At 44.3% G+C, this 16178-nt stretch overlaps 1 long non-coding RNA gene across 1 annotated transcript; it reads left to right on the plus strand.

Annotated features, from left to right (window-relative positions):
* Positions 1-235: 235 nt before the first annotated feature.
* Positions 236-13126, plus strand: LOC306919156. Its single transcript, XR_013789476.1, has 3 exons — positions 236-303; positions 6277-6465; positions 13069-13126. It is a non-coding gene; the product is annotated as an uncharacterized lncRNA (long non-coding RNA).
* The last annotated feature ends 3052 nt before the right edge of the window (positions 13127-16178 follow it).

The following is a 16178-nucleotide window of genomic DNA, read 5'->3' on the forward strand; positions in this document are numbered from 1 at the left end:
TGTTAACTGTGAGTGGACGACCCAATGAAGCATTACACTTGTTTACAAGAGGGTCCACCTTGTTCAAAACATTTAGAGACGTACAAATAGACGCACCCAGTGTGTTAATGTCAGTGAGAAAAACACAGGAGTGTGGCTTTAGACACACCCATTTTTTGGCTTGTGTGTTTGTGGAAACAAACAGGTTCTCTCTCTCTCTCTGTGTCTCTCTGTCTCTCTCTCTCTCTGACACACAGCCTCTGAACAGTCTGGACTGCTTGATGTTTTAACAACGTGGGATTAAAGCACCAGGATGAATTCATGGTAAGTGTTGTTCATCATGTCGCACGCACGCATGCACGCACACACTGCTTCCTTAATCACAGGTGTTGATGATATTGATACTAATTAAGGCTCTGTTCCATTTAGTGTACATACAGTGGTGCTGCTCAAACTTTTCTTTAATTTCAACGACCCCCAAAACCCATTCTGGGCGGGAACCCCTTTTGGTGTTTTTAAGCCTTATGTTATACTTTAGCTATTGAAAAATAGCAGATCTACAAGCTCGTAGCGCGGCACCGAGTGCCGCGCTACGAGCTTGTAGTTCTGCTGTTTTTTGAAAAATCGTAGCGCAAATTTGGAATATATATTCTTTCAGAGCGAACATTTTAACTCATCTTTGCTTCTGGAGGGTCATATTTTGAGATGGGGGTCGGAGGCCACGAATCAGGGGCAATTCATTCATACAGTTGCAACCACTATATTAATGGCAAGTATTTCATACAGCTTAAGTTAAACAAAATCTGAACAATCCCTTTAAGATGGGCCTTTGTTTTGTGTGTGTCACGGTGCTTATGGTCATAGACACGCCCCTTTCCGGCTCTGGAGCAGTGTTGTTTTTCGTCGACTAAAACAATGACAATTTTTTTTCGTAGACTACCTTTTTTCACTGACAAACTACATGGAAACTGAGCTATGATGACTAAAACTAAGACTAAATATAGTGACAATTTCGTCAACAATACAAACTAGACTAAAATGTTAGGAAGGGACTAGTGGACAAGAGATCCAGTATAAGTCGGCTTGTAGATCGGCTATTTTCAGCAAGTGTAAAATCAGTCATTACGACGGCATCAAGGCCCGCCAAAAATATGATATTTAGTCGACTAAAATTCTGTGTGTAGAGCAGTGGTTCCCAAAGAGGGGTCCGGGGACCCCCAGGGGTCCTTGAGGGAGTTCCAGGGGGTCCCCAGCTAAATGATAGTTAGGAACCAAATGGACCCTTATGGGTCTGTAACTCAGGCAGTGTACAAATGGAACCATTTGCACGTCAGAGTTAAACTAACAGTGATTTTTACAATATAAATTGGGGGTCCCAGAGATAGAAATGCCATTAAAAGGTTTGGGAGCCACTGGTGTAGAGCAGTGGCTCCCAAACTTTTCCATGTCAAGGACCCCCAAAATGACACTAATCAGTTCGCAGACCCCCATTTGAAGAGATATACCAGGGACCCCCATAAGAGAAGATTGTTACGGCTCTATAGCAGTGATTTTCAACTATTTTCATTTCAAGGACCCCCAGTTTCATATGCAACAGACTACGGACCCCCCATTTAATGGCATGTCTATCTCTGAGACCCCCAATTTATATTGTAAAAAAGTTAATTTAGTTAAGTTAATTTAACTCTGAGAGTGTACAAATGGAACCAAATGGACCCATTTGTACACACTCTGAGTTACAGACCCATAAGGGTCCATTTGGTTCCAAACTATAATTTAGTTGGGGACCCCCTGGAACTCCCTCAGGGATCCCTGGGGGTCCCCGGACCCCCTTTGGGAGCCACTGGTGTAAAGCACATTCTCGGTTTGGTGTTTATCCCGTTTTTCCCACACTAATTTTGGTACAGAGACATTGGGGCAAGACTAACTGTTCAGGAGAGGAGAACAACAGATTTATTTATGTATTAATTTTAATCCAAAATGAGTTAATAGCACAGGCAGACTCTTCACATACTAGAGCATGTCTGAAATAAGTGTCAGAGCTGAAATCGACATGTGAAGAAATACATTTGAGTTGGTTGAGTGGTTTGAGACACAAGGGAGCCATGGTGATTTCTGAAACTTGTTGAACCGGAAACCCCTAAGTGGAGAATTTCCCCTAGAAAGATTTCAAAGATTTGAGCACGTTTGGGCCTCAGGAGGAATGGATGTGACAATAGATACTGGTCTCCACCGCTAATGGCTTGCATAAACACCCCCCACTAACAACTCCCCCACTAGGTTAGCTGTCAGTGACAGATGAGTTGAGTGGACACTTAGGGCCTCACTACACGAGGACGTCGCGGGCTGTTCCCCGCCTAAGTTTGTGGACGATATAAAACTTTACTGCGTCTACATTGCGGTTATGTTAATTATGTACGATGTCTACACAAGACCGGTAAACTGCTCCATTTTCAAGATACAGCTGTAGTACATATTGCCGGCCTGTAGATGGCCACCCAAAAAAAAGAAAAAGCTTATTCTAAGGCTATATGAAAGCATTTTATAAATTATACTATTGGTATTTCACACAGGTGTTGCCAAATAACTAATTATCTCAGATGCGCATATGACATAGGCTATCTAGGTCATATCAATTTAATCAGCAGAGGTTGCAGAGCAGTGATGCTTCTCACTCTGCACACACTGATTTACCAGCTAAAGTTGATGCCTACTTTAAATCATAATATGACAAACCTTGGATTAATTCTTCTGAAAACAAGCAGCACGCACAAAGTAAGTGATTCACACATTCAGAGAGAGAGAGAGAGAGCGAGAGAGCGCGCACCCCTTCTCTGTCGCGGTGCGCTCTCTCTCTCTCTCTCTCTCTCTCTCTCTCAGATCATCATACAGCTCACAACGAGGAGCGGCATGGTACATTGTGAATTTATGAGTTTGACTTTGGAGATTGAATATATATTCGCTGGTGCGCAACACCTCTGAATGTCAGATAATTGCTCTAGATTGATTCCACCTGCTGGCAGCAGCGCTAATCATTGCACATAGGCTATAGCCTACAAAAGTATAAAAAAAGAGCAATTGGAAACAGTGAAAACAGGCCGTTTATAGAGGAATGTGGACAGTAAACAATGTGTTTATCCTACCTGTGGTCTCTCAATGCAAAGCCGTTTTGAAGTTACACAAAGAGTTGGCTCTGGGTCAAACCACCGCGATGTGAAATGGCTGTGAATGTGCGTGGAATTTCCACCCAAGAAGAGAAGCACTTTGATGAGGTCCATGCATGCTTTGCACTGTGCACTGCGCAGTCAGACCTGCCTGAGAGGAACGTGCGGTGGCTGTGCTGCCTATCTTGTATAGCCTATATACTAATCTATTCTACACTACACCATTTAATAGTAACAATAATGTAGAAGATCCGTCTTTCCGGATTGGTAATCACCATAATTTATATCTGTTCTCCAAAAATAGCTCCTCTACAAGCTCGTGCATGCGGGCTGCAGATCGGCTATTTTTGGAGAAGAGATTTATAGACATTATGTGCAAATATCAAATAGCTGTGATACTTATATGTAAGTGGTTATGGTGAAATAAACCATTAACACTAGTTAGTTTGGAGGGGGCGAGGGGACTATGACATCACCGTTTCAGCAAATTAGGCGGCATTCGCTGTACACACGGAGACGTGAAAGTCGCGTCTCCAAACTTTCCCACTCTGGAAGGTAGTTTCACAATTAGCCGTTGAAGTCCCCCAAAACGCCGTCTCCGTGTGACAAAAAGGGCAGATAGGCTAATTACTTGCCCGAGAAACACCGAAATCGTCCTCATCTGGATGGCCCCTTAGTAGACAGTGTGGGAAAGTACATTTTGTTTTACTTAAGTTAAAGTATCAATATTGCAATATAGAAATATAGGACTGAAGTTGTTTAGTGTATGTTTTGTAATAATACAATATACAAAGTAACTAGTAGGCTAACTAAGTTTTCAAATCAATAAATGTGGAGTAAAACTACTTGAAATATGAAATAAATGCTTAAACATGTAGCTAGGTGTAATGTTAGAGTCCACAGAAGACATGTAAATATGAAATAAATGCTTAAACATGTAGCTAGGTGTAATGTTAGAGACCACAGAAGACATGTAAATATGAAATAAATGCTTAAACATGTAGCTATAGGTGTAATGTTAGAGACCACAGAAGTGAACCTTTCAAGCCTGTTTTCTCAACTCGCTGTTTCTCTGCAAGACATTACTCTATAAGCCATATCTCCAAAACTGGTGGGTCAAACTATGGTTCCCTGCTTTCACATGACATGGAAAAAACGAGAATTAAAAAATGTTCAATGACTTAGCCTCGGTCAGGAGCGGACACACACACACACGCACGCACGCACACACACACACACAGTGTCACTAGGTGGGTTTCCATCAAAACATTTCGAAAATAGGAAGCAAATAAGTAAGTAATTCGAAAAAAGAAAAGCGTATTTTTCTTGTTTCCATCCACTGACAAAATGCGCTTCTTTGGAGATATTAAATAAGCAGTAGGCCTAGATGGCGCTATTTGCCAGTCAAGTGAGACGCGCAGAGAGGCGCATATTATCTGACATTTATTTTACCGTTTGATGTCTGAAATCTGATAGCATCTGCATCACACACTACAGGATAATCTTACACGATTATTTGATCATGTCACACACACACACACACACACACACACACACAGACACACACACACACACACACACTTCTCTGATTTGTTCTTCACCACGGTGCATTTGACGTTCTTTTAGGCTATTCAAGTTGGTCTGCATGAAGTCCGCTGTCCAGATGGGCCACTGGGACAGGCTGTTTTTCAAACAGGCTGTCTGTTAAATAAATAGGCGTGTGTTTTTGTCTAGACAGGGGCTGGTATAGTTTCGTTTTCAAAGTACAGGGACGATCGGGACCCCTGCCCTGCGACTTGACAGTACATTTCCATTTTGACTAGTCTCCTCTCGTCCGTTTCGTTCCGAGCTGTTTAGGAGAAATATCACCGATCTAACTTCATGATCAACGACGAACGCCCTCACCGGGGAGAGCAAAAGAGCCTCAGCCAGCAGACAGAGGCTTCGAGACTCGAGTGTGTCAATTTAATAATGTATGTATCCACATCCCACCCACCCTCCCGTTCGATCACTCCACAAGTCCACTCTAGGCTACTCACCATCGCGTGTGTTTTTTTCTTTTCCAACTGTTAAAAGCGATATAATGCGAGTTCAATGCTTTCTAATTAGAAATATTTTCCGCAAGTGTTTCCATAACCCACTTGCGCATTTCACTTTTTCGATATAGCCCCAAATCCGCCACCTTCTAGCGAAGAAGTGTTTTTGCGAAAAATGCAGACTTATGCGCATTTTGAGGTGTTTCCATCCAGGAGATTTTGCGAAAGAACCTTAATGCGCAAAAAAAAGGCTTTATGGAAACGCACCTACTGTCATGTCAGACTAAGAATGTTCAGAATGTCACGCACAGAAAATACCTTTTAGCGCTCGGCGGTTTCTGGTGTGTGTGTGTGTGTGTGTGTGTGTGTGTGTGTGTGGAGGAAGTGTGTGTGGAGGAAGTGTGTGTGTGTGTGGGGGGGGGGTAATTACCACAGAGCAGCAGAAGTAGGAAGTGACATTATTGTTTGTCAGGCAGAAACTATGTGTACACACACACACCATTACATGTTTAAATTACATGTTATCTACATTACATGCTTACCATTGTGGTCGACACAACAAACCCAAGTCAAGATATTTAATTTGATTTGATTTAGCACAATATAAAATATTGAATAGTTCAAATTGCCGATCTCCAAGCTCACAACGTGTCGATGTAGAAGTTGATTGATTGAACTATGTATTAACAGTTTGCAGAATTACAGTACATTTCAAGCACAACTCAAAAACTGGACGATACCATAAAAGCATTACACTTGTTTACAACAGGGCCCACACCATGTTCAATTCATCATAACATTTAGAGACCTACAAATACACAATTCTTTATATATGGAGGTTTAGGCCTGAGAGCGACTGCCTGTGGAGCCACAGGGAGGGTGTTTCAACATCTGTAGGTGAGAGGAGGAAGAGGTTGTACATGTTTTGCAATAGATGCAGAACTTGACAGGAAGCCAGTGCGGTTGTTTCCCGTGAGGGGGGGGGGGGGGGGGGAGAAATGTGCTGACGAGGCTATTGGTGTGAGTTAGAATGGATGGTATAGCAATCAGACTTGCATCCTCCAATGACACCGTGTTTGCTGTCCTTTCATGGGCAGGTGGAGTGGAGTCCTTCTTAAAGCAGTGGACTAGACCTGTCCTGTCACACTGAGGACGTCTGTCCTGCCACACTGAGGACGTCTGTCCTGCCATAGCACTGAGGACGTCTGTCCTGCCATAGCACTGAGGACATCTGCCCTGTCATAGAACTGAGGTCGTCTTCTTAGACTGCAGCACAACAACGCCAGGTAAGAAACATCATGGAATCAATCCAGACCCCATGTAGCAGTTTATTATTATTATTACTATTTATTTATTTTTTATTAATAAGGGACCAAGCCCGAAGGTATTTGCTGTTTTTTTTTTCAAATTCCTCCAGAAATAGCAGTTCTGTCTGAAATCGTTTTTTTGCGAAACTTTGCAAAAGAGGGTATGCGTGTGAGTGACATCATCTTCATATCTGGAAGTAATGCAGGAACGCCTGAGTGCCAAAAAACTACTTTCTGGCCTCGACGTACAGCCCATACATCCAATCAGAAAAGTCCTATCTGATTGCATTAAACAACGTTAAACAATGTTAAACTCACTTTGCCACTCGATTTGCCATTCGCTTTATGCATGTGCATACTCTTTATGCCATGACGTTAAGCTGTGTGTGTGTGTTCAACAACACAGCCATGACGTTAAGCTGTGTGTGTGTGTGTGTTCAACAACACAGCCATGACGTTAAGCTGTGTGTGTGTTCAACAACACAGCCATGACGTTAAACTGTGTGTGTGTTCAACAACACAGCCATGACGTTAAACTGTGTGTGTGTTCAACAACACAGCCATGACGTTAAGCTGTGTGTGTGTTCAACAACACAGCCATGACGTTAAGCTGTGTGTTCAACACAGCCATGACGTTAAGATGTGTGTGTTCAACAACACCGCCATGACGTTAAGCTGTGTGTGTTCAAACAACACAGCCATGACGTTAAGCTGTGTGTGTGTGTGTTCAACAACACAGCCATGACGTTAAGCTGTGTGTGTGTGTTCAACAACACAGCCATGACGTTAAGCTGTGTGTGTGTTCAACAACACAGCCGTGACGTTAAGCTGTGTGTGTGTTCAACAACACAGCCATGACGTTAAGCTGTGTGTGTGTGTGTGTTCAACAACACAGCCATGACGTTAAGCTGTGTGTGTGTTCAACAACACAGCCATGACGTTAAGCTGTGTGTGTGTGTTCAACAACACAGCCATGACGTTAAGCTGTGTGTGTGTTCAACAACACAGCCATGCAAAATAACACTGACAGCTATGAGGTGACGGAAAGCTTGACCTGTATAGCAACAGTTGCTAAACTATTTGGATTGGCATTGATTGGACAATCACTTTTTGGGATGGGGTTTATCGAAGGGCTAATTGCGTTCGTCAATGAAGAGTGCACGGGAGGGGCCACACACACACACACACACACACGCGCGCGCACACGCACGCACACGCACACTTATTGGCAGCGGTGGCCGAACGGATAGCGGCGCGGTCTTGATACCGGAAGGTTCCTAGTTCGAATCAGCCGTCCGACACGTTAAAATTACCACCGCTGAAGTGCCCTTGAACAAGGCATTGAACCACTACGATGAAATGTGTTCTATGAGCAGGGCCTGGCTGGAAACAAGTTCTTGAGCTTAGCCCAGATACCCTGGGTAAATATAGATTTCATTTCATTTCATTTCATTTCATGCCGATGCGCGAGCCGCAGATCTTTCCACAGGCGGGACAGGGGATCCCGCCCGCCGGAGGAACGCCGGCTTCCCTCCGGTGTCGCTGGGCACGTCTCTCTCGAGCCCCCTCTGTTGGTTGTTGTCGCGAAATTGCCCTGGCACATGTGACCCGCCAGGCTGAGCGGTCGTGTGCCAGAGCTTCGAGCTGCGTGGGGTTTATGGTAGTGCGCTTTAGGAGGTCTTTGGTGTAGTCCCTGTAGCGCCTCTTCTGTCCACCAGCGGCACGCTTTGCATCATGCAGTTGGCCGTAGAGGACTTGGCGGGGCAGGCGGTGGTCAGGCATGCGGATAGTGTGTCCTATCCACCGCAGGTGTTTTTTGGCCACAGCTGCTTCCATGCAGGTGGATTCTGTGTTCCCAGGATATTCCAAGGATCCTCTGAAGGTAGCGAATGTGGAAGGCCTCATAGTTGTCCTCATAGTTTTCTGTCTGAATTGGTTGGTCCAGCATTTTGTTGTCGGTACATATGAGAGCTCCATATGTGGGAGCTGTTGTTTAAAATTGGTAATGGCAGGAGTAGTCTTCACCAGGCTGGTGCAGCTGGGAGACAGTGTTGTATCTGTCAGGCTGTAGACGGTTAGCCTCGGTCCCAGGCTTACTTATCTGCGAAAAGAAAAGCCTGGTCACAACGTAAGGCAGAGAAGCTATCGGCTATCTGGAACATCCGACCGCTGTATTTCCCCCGGATACGATATTTTCCCGACCAATCACAACACTTGTTTCATTTGCGGAGAATGTAAATCTGTCTCATCAGGCCGGAATGGCTGGGAGGCAGTGTTCGTTTCCCCTGTCCTTCTGACATATGGGTCGGTTGGGGAGGGGGGTTTGGTCAAGGGCAATGCTGGATGGATAGGTTGGGGCTTTGTGCGCACACTCCCGGTGAACTGGGAGGAGCCTCCACCCGCTGTTGTATTCAGGTTGACCTTATTAAAGGGTACTGGATTGTGTATGTTGGATCAGAACATGTTGTGAGGGAGAGTATTATATTGGACAACGTGAACTGTGTTTTGTCATTTTCAAGTCTGGCCTGTTTCTGTATCGTATCTACCTACTGTATGTCCCTGTTCCTCTATTCTTAAATGCTTCAAGAATACTACGGTAATCTTAGTTGCTGATGAGGGGCCTGGTGTGCTGGATGCAGATCAAATTGGTTGAGCTGAAATTAAATAATAACTAGAAAAAGTGCCCCTCGGGGCACAGGTCTCCACCAGGGCAGGTCAGGTTGTGGCCTCCTGGTGGCGCTATAATAGGCCAATGTGAAAAGGGTGCCATTTCTTCATACGCCTTTGATGGCAATTGGATGATTTGAGGCATTTTGTTCCAAAAATGTGTTTTGCAAAAATCAACCTGTTGGTGGCGCTATAACAGGCCAATGTGAAAAGGGTGGGATATATTCCTCGGCCTAGTAAGATAATGTGTGAAAGATTTCACGTAAATTGCATGCTGCGTTCATGATTTGAGGCTTTTGTTCAAAACGGGGCAATCTTGCAAACTGTGAAAGCCAATTATAGCCAATTAGGATGGAATATGAAATATCGGACAGATTAGACTTGAGCACATGACCATAGAGATACTGTGTAACGATTTGTGAGAGTTTTGGACAGAATCTGGAGGAGTAATATCAAAAAATGTGTTTTACAAAAGTCGGCCTCCTGGTGGCGCTATAAAAGGCAGATGCGGAAAATGCAGGTCAAAGGTTTGTCTTTGGCCTCTAGGGAGTGTGCATGCAACGTTTCGTGCAGATCGGTGCAGTTTTAGGTAAAACATGTGAAAAGCTGCCTCATGGTGGCGCTATAACAGGCCGTTCTGAAAAATGTGGGGCAGAGGTTCATCGTTGGCATCCAGGGAGTGTGTGTGCAAAGTTTGGCATCGACCAGGTTAACGGTGCCGGAGATTAGCTGGTAACGGACGGACGGACGGAAGGACGGACACACACACACACACACACACACACACACACGGACGGAGTGCAAAACATACTCTCTCCCCATGCCTTCGGCCTGGTGGAGACAATTATATATATATATATATATATATATATATAGCACTTTTGTGTTGCTGATTGTTAAAATGTGTGATGTCTCTGTTTGAGTTGTGGGAGACTGGTCACTGGTGTGTCAAAGCTGCTGGCAGCTTTAGGGTGAAACATCATGCCACAGTGTGATAGTTTCATATAGAGCTGACAGGGTTACCTGCCCCTCAGCCAAACACCACCACTGTTAACTCTTTTAACATCAGCAAACATAGGTTGTGCTCTATTTTGTATTTGTTTCCTGTTTGATCTAAATTGGGGGGGGTAAGTCTGGTTCGGTTTGGTGTGGGAAAAACCAAAAACATCTGCCAAACAGACTTTGGTTACATTTTCGATTATTGATTGCTAAATGTCACAAATATTTAGTTCATGGAATTTGGATTATTAGCTGATAGTGTCTCGGTCCCTTAAGGGTCCTGGTTTTGTAGGGGGAGGGTGTCACAGCCCCTTGTAGTTTGGCCTACTAGGGCCTGTGTGGTTTGTTAGGTAGGCCTATTTCTTTGCTTCCCACAGGTTCTGAATTGCCAATCAGTGCATTGGGAGCACCTGGTCAGTGTTCCCAGGGGAGGGGGAGGCGAGGAGGATTAATCTGTAAGTACACAGATTAATCCTCCTAACGTCAGTGTCCACATAACGTCAGTGTCCGCTCCGAACGTATGAGGTTGACGAAAGCTATACCTGCATAGCAACAGTTGCTAAACTATTTGGATTGGCATTGATTGGACAATCGCTTTTTGGGGTGGGGTTTATCGAAGGGCTAATAACACGCACGCACGCGCACGCACGCACGCACACACACACACACACACACACACACACACACACACACACACACACACACACACACACACACACACACACACACACACACACACACACACACACACACACACTGTCCCACATGCACCATACGCTATCGTGCTTGCATGTGTGGTAAACAGCCCATTGTACAGGACATGCTTTCCAACTTCTGCTTTCCTCCTTCCCATTCTATGACTAACCATTTAGCATTTAAGCATTGCCGCACGCACACACACACACACACACACACACACACACACACACACACACACCACCCCCACAGAGGAATATATTAAAAGATTTGTGCCACATTATACGATTTTTCAAAAATAGCAGATCTAGAAGCTCGTAGATCTGCTATTTTTCAATAGATACAGTTTAAAATAATGGTTAAAACACCAGAAGGGGTTCCCGTCATGAATGGGTTAAAGGGACACTTCACCCTTTTTGATTTAGAGCAGTTTCCTGGGGGTCTTTATGTGTGTAATATGTGGTTTTAGATATTTTAGATTTTAGCAGTGAGCCCAGTGTCTCTGATGTCATCGACACTGGTGACTGGGCTCACTTCCTTCCTGGACTTCAATTCCCATAATGCTTTGGTGCACTGCTCCTCCTTGTGGATAAGGGGAGGGTTTTCATACTGACACAACATGTAGTCCAGGAAGGAAGAGTTCTAAATCTTGTCATTAACATATATTCTTTTGCAAAAAGGTGAAGGTGAAGTTTCCCTTTAAGCACTGTAACACAAACATGCTATTGACATTTAGCACTTGTATGAACAGTTCCTGTTCAATCATTTTAACTTGTATGAACAGACCAGCCCTTAGGGCCTTAATGTTACGGGCCATGCCGACCACACACACACACAGACTCACACACACACACACACACACACACACACAGCGCATCTCCGGCCGATAGGTGAGAACGCGTCGCTGATGCAACATGGTGTGGGCTTGTAGCTCTGTTCCCTGCGCGTCTATTAAAAGGGAAGAAAATAAATAAATAGCGTGTGACTGCGTGTCTGTGGGAACCGATGGAGAGAACCGAAATTGAATTATTGTAATGGGTACCCGGTGTGTGTGTGTGGGGGGAGGGGGAGGGGAGGGGAGGGGGGGAGAGGAGAGGAGAGGAGGATTAATCTGTGAGTACACAGAATAATCTGCCAAACAAGAGCTGAATTCCAACACCCAAAATCTCGGCCGCTCGTTCACACTCGCTCGCTCACACTCGCTCACTCCAGTAAGGCAGTGTTACGGTGAAATTGGTGACTTGCTGAAATATGTGACAATCGTGTCATCGACATCACATAACGTCAGTGTCCACTCCGAATGTAAATCATTGTGGTTTGTTCATTAGCAGAGTTCCACCTAGCTGTATTTAGTTTGTTCATTAGCAGAGTTCCACCTAGCTGTATTTAGTTTGTTCATTAGCAGAGTTCCACCTAGCTGTATTTAGTTTGTTCATTAGCAGAGTTCCACCTAGCTGTATTTAGTTTGTTCATTAGCAGAGTTCCACCTAGCTGTATTTAGTTTGTTCATTAGCAGAGTTCCACCTAGCTGTATTTAGTTTGTTCATTAGCAGAGTTCCACCTAGCTGTATTTAGTTTGTTCATTAGCAGAGTTCCACCTAGCTGTATTTAGTTTGTTCATTAGCAGAGTTCCACCTAGCTGTATTTAGTTTGTTCATTAGCAGAGTTCCACCTAGCTGTATTTAGTTTGTTCATTAGCAGAGTTCCACCTAGCTGTATTTAGTTTGTTCATTAGCAGAGTTCCACCTAGCTGTATTTAGGCCACATACTTAAAGACCTCCATGTAAGTTGTGTGAAGTCCACAAGATGGTCATACATTTCAGCAGGTCACCAATTTCACCGTAACACTGCCATGCTGGAGTGACCGAGTGCAAGTGAGCGAGATTTTGGGTATTGGAATTTGGTTTAAGTCCACTCACCTGTAGACTTTCCCAGCCCTCTGCCTCAGCCAATTGATTGCCATGGCAACCCCCGCACCTGCCAATTTATTACTTAACTAGTCCACTTTTCACAGTCAGTTTGCACTCTTCAGACACAGTCAGACAGACAGACACAGATATCTCCATATATGGGCACAACAGGGACACAGATATAGTTAAAGCGGGTGCTATATACTAGGTTCCCAACTTGCATCGTTCCTAAGTAGGCCGGTGGCCGACGGGCACATGTCTAGTGAACACAATAGTCATAAACGTCACTGTTGTTGTCATTTGTCACCAGAACTGTTAGAAGAAGCAACAAGGAAGACATCAACATGGGGAACTTCCCAGGCAGACGCCTGGGAAAAATACGAAAGGTACGTTTATTTACAAAGCAGACTAACTGAAGACCAGAGCTGAGTTGTTTAAATGTATTGCAAACATTCACTGTTAGTATAAAGACTGTAGGCAGTAGCATCTGTACATTAACATCACTGTTAGTCTACAGACTGTAGGCAGTAGCATCTGTACATTAACATCGCAGAGGTCAATTAGCCCTTCTTCGCTAAGTCCCTCCCCAACATGTCCTTGTCCAGTATTGATGATATGCACACGGCTGCCATCTTGCCAGCAAGGTGCTAACTAGGTGCAACTTCCCATAGACAGCCCATTCATCCAAACAGAACAGTCCTATCTAATTGTATCAAATAACGTCACACTCACCAACATTGCAGCTGTACGGAAAGCTTGAATTATCCTCTTTCTATGTATTTGTTTAATCAAAATCCACCGTTGACATGTTATGAGCCACTCCCTGTCAAGAAATTCCTTGCAGATGATTTTTTTCTAAGTGCTGGAGTTTGGGAGGCACTCGTTGACTATCACTCAACAGCCCATGCGTACCACCTGTTTTAATGCAGGAGGCAGCAGGAGGTTGCTTTACTGATAACGAGCGCTTCCAAACTCTGACACTTAGAAAAATAATCATCTGCAAGGAAGTTCTTGACAGGAAGGTGGAGGTGGATTTTTATGAAACAAACACTTTGCAGATAGTAACAGAATAATTCAAGCTTTTCGTACAGCTGCAATGTTGGTGATTTTGACATTGTTTAATATAATTGGATAGGACTTTTCTGTTTGGATGAATGGGCTGTCTATGGGAAGTTGCAAGATGGCAGCCGTGTGAATATCATCAATATGCATGTTAGCAACACTAAGTCCCTCCCCAACCCGTCCTTGTCCAATAGGCACGTTAGCAACACTGAGTCCCTCCCCAACCCGTCCTTGTCCAATAGGCACGTTAGCAGCGAGGAGACAGGGCAAGCTGTCCTTCCCCCCCATTGGCCATATTCAGACCGCAGCCAGAGGCTCGGCCCGACCCTAAAAATTACCATAAACCCGAAGCCCGAAAAAACCCATTTCCATCATTCTAATGGATTCCATGGATGGTGAGTAAACATGAATAGCAGCTGATCCCTTTAGTTTCCCTTTAGTGACGTATATGAAGTATTGTCCTTTAGTGACGAATATGAAGTATTGTCCCCGTTCGCAAAGTGCAATCATTCACCGTTGTGCAACAGTCCCAAACAGAGTGACAATATTATTATACCAACTGCCAACATGGCTATAATGGTGTGTCTCGACAACTTACAGATCCGTTATTTTGGGCACATAAGGCACGCCGACGGACGGCGGTTATAATACTAAGCATTTTGGAAATCAAATGTAGCCTGCAGTGGACTGTGACATGATTGCGTGGTCATCACACAGTGGACTGTGACATGATTGCGTGGTCATCACACAGTGGACTGTGACATGATTGCGTGGTCATCACACAGTTGCTTGTAGCTTATGTGGAGCGTTTACAGAGTTATATCACTTATATGGATCGTTTGGTGACTGGTGACGCTGATTAATGATTAAGTTATTCATCGCAGCCAGCTGGGTTTAACGAGATAGCTCAGTTTAACATGACGAAAACCTGACGCTTTATCGTGTAATAATCCGACTGGTTTTATAAAACATTTAAGCATATGGCAAGTTACCACATTCCTTCAAAATAGAAGCTCTGGGGTGCCGGAAAGACATGGCTGCTTTTACTCTGCTATTTTTATTATAATAACATTCTTAAAAAAGAGAGAAAAAAGAAAGAATCACGGAAAATCACCGAGGGTAGAGTTCGGGCAGAGTTTGAGAGTTTGTTCTCTCCTCCACATTTGTGTTAACACAATGTTTGTGTTTACACAAACCCTCAGAGCTGGACATAGGAGGGGGCAGCGCCCCTAAAATAAATAGAAAAGCCTCCTCAGTTGTTTGTGTCTCATCTAATCTGTTCTCTTCTATGTTCATCTCCAGCATAAAGCTCCAGGCAGAGCTGAAGGTGAGCTGATAATGTCTTAAAATGTCGTAAAAATAAACGTATTATTGACTCTATGAATAGATGTCTTATAAACTGATTATTGACTCTATGAATAGATGTCTTATAAACTGATTATTGACTCTATGAATAGATGTCTTATAAACTGATTCAACTCGTCTGTAGATGACACTATCAATAGATATAATCCTGTCCCAACATGCATGCACGCACACACGAGCACAAGCCGGTCTGACACAACTATTGTTCTTAAAAAAGCAGTTATCACACGCACGCACACACGCACACACGCACGCACGCACGCACGCACGCACGCACACACACACACACACACACACACACAGACAGACACTGTGTTTCTTATACAAGTCTTTTGTCTTTTCTGTGTGTGTGTGTGTGTGTGTGTGTGTGTGTGTGTGTGTGTGTGTGTGTGTGTGTGTGTGTGTGTGTGTGTGTGTGTGTGTGTGTGTGTGTGTGTGCAGAAACAGGGGCAGACATATCTGGGTTCATAATTGATTGAATAGAAGTAGTTAACTTAGCTGTTTGGGAAATTGTGGTGCATTGGTAAAAACATACACAGCTGACAAACAGCTGACAAAACTTTGATGGTGTGATGTGTTGTTGGACACTTGTCCCTCCAACCATAAATTAGGTTTTAGACCAACTTTACACGAGAACGGTCGCCAGAGAAATAGTATAGGTATAGTGCCGTTGAGTTCTCATTTTGTATCGACCCTTTACACGAAAGCGACCATTTAATCTCTTTAGGTCGTCCTCAGACGAGCCCTCCATCGTCGCCTCCAGTCATCCTGGTTCTCCATACATCCGGCCAGCTCGTTGGTGCTTTGCACTCCTGCGTCGTTCTTGAGTACATCCACATATGTTAGTATGGGATGTCCCCGGTGACCGGTGTTGGTTCCCACAGCACCAGTCTGCTGGCTGGCAGCTCTTGGTGCCTCTGGCAGTGTCCTACGAGTCTCATTCTCCTGGCTGATATTTTGTCGCTCACCCTAAATATTCCGGCATACAGATTC

This window comes from Electrona antarctica (assembly GCF_951216825.1).
Source record: "Electrona antarctica genome assembly, contig: scaffold_39, whole genome shotgun sequence".
Classification (NCBI taxonomy): domain Eukaryota; kingdom Metazoa; phylum Chordata; class Actinopteri; order Myctophiformes; family Myctophidae; genus Electrona; species Electrona antarctica.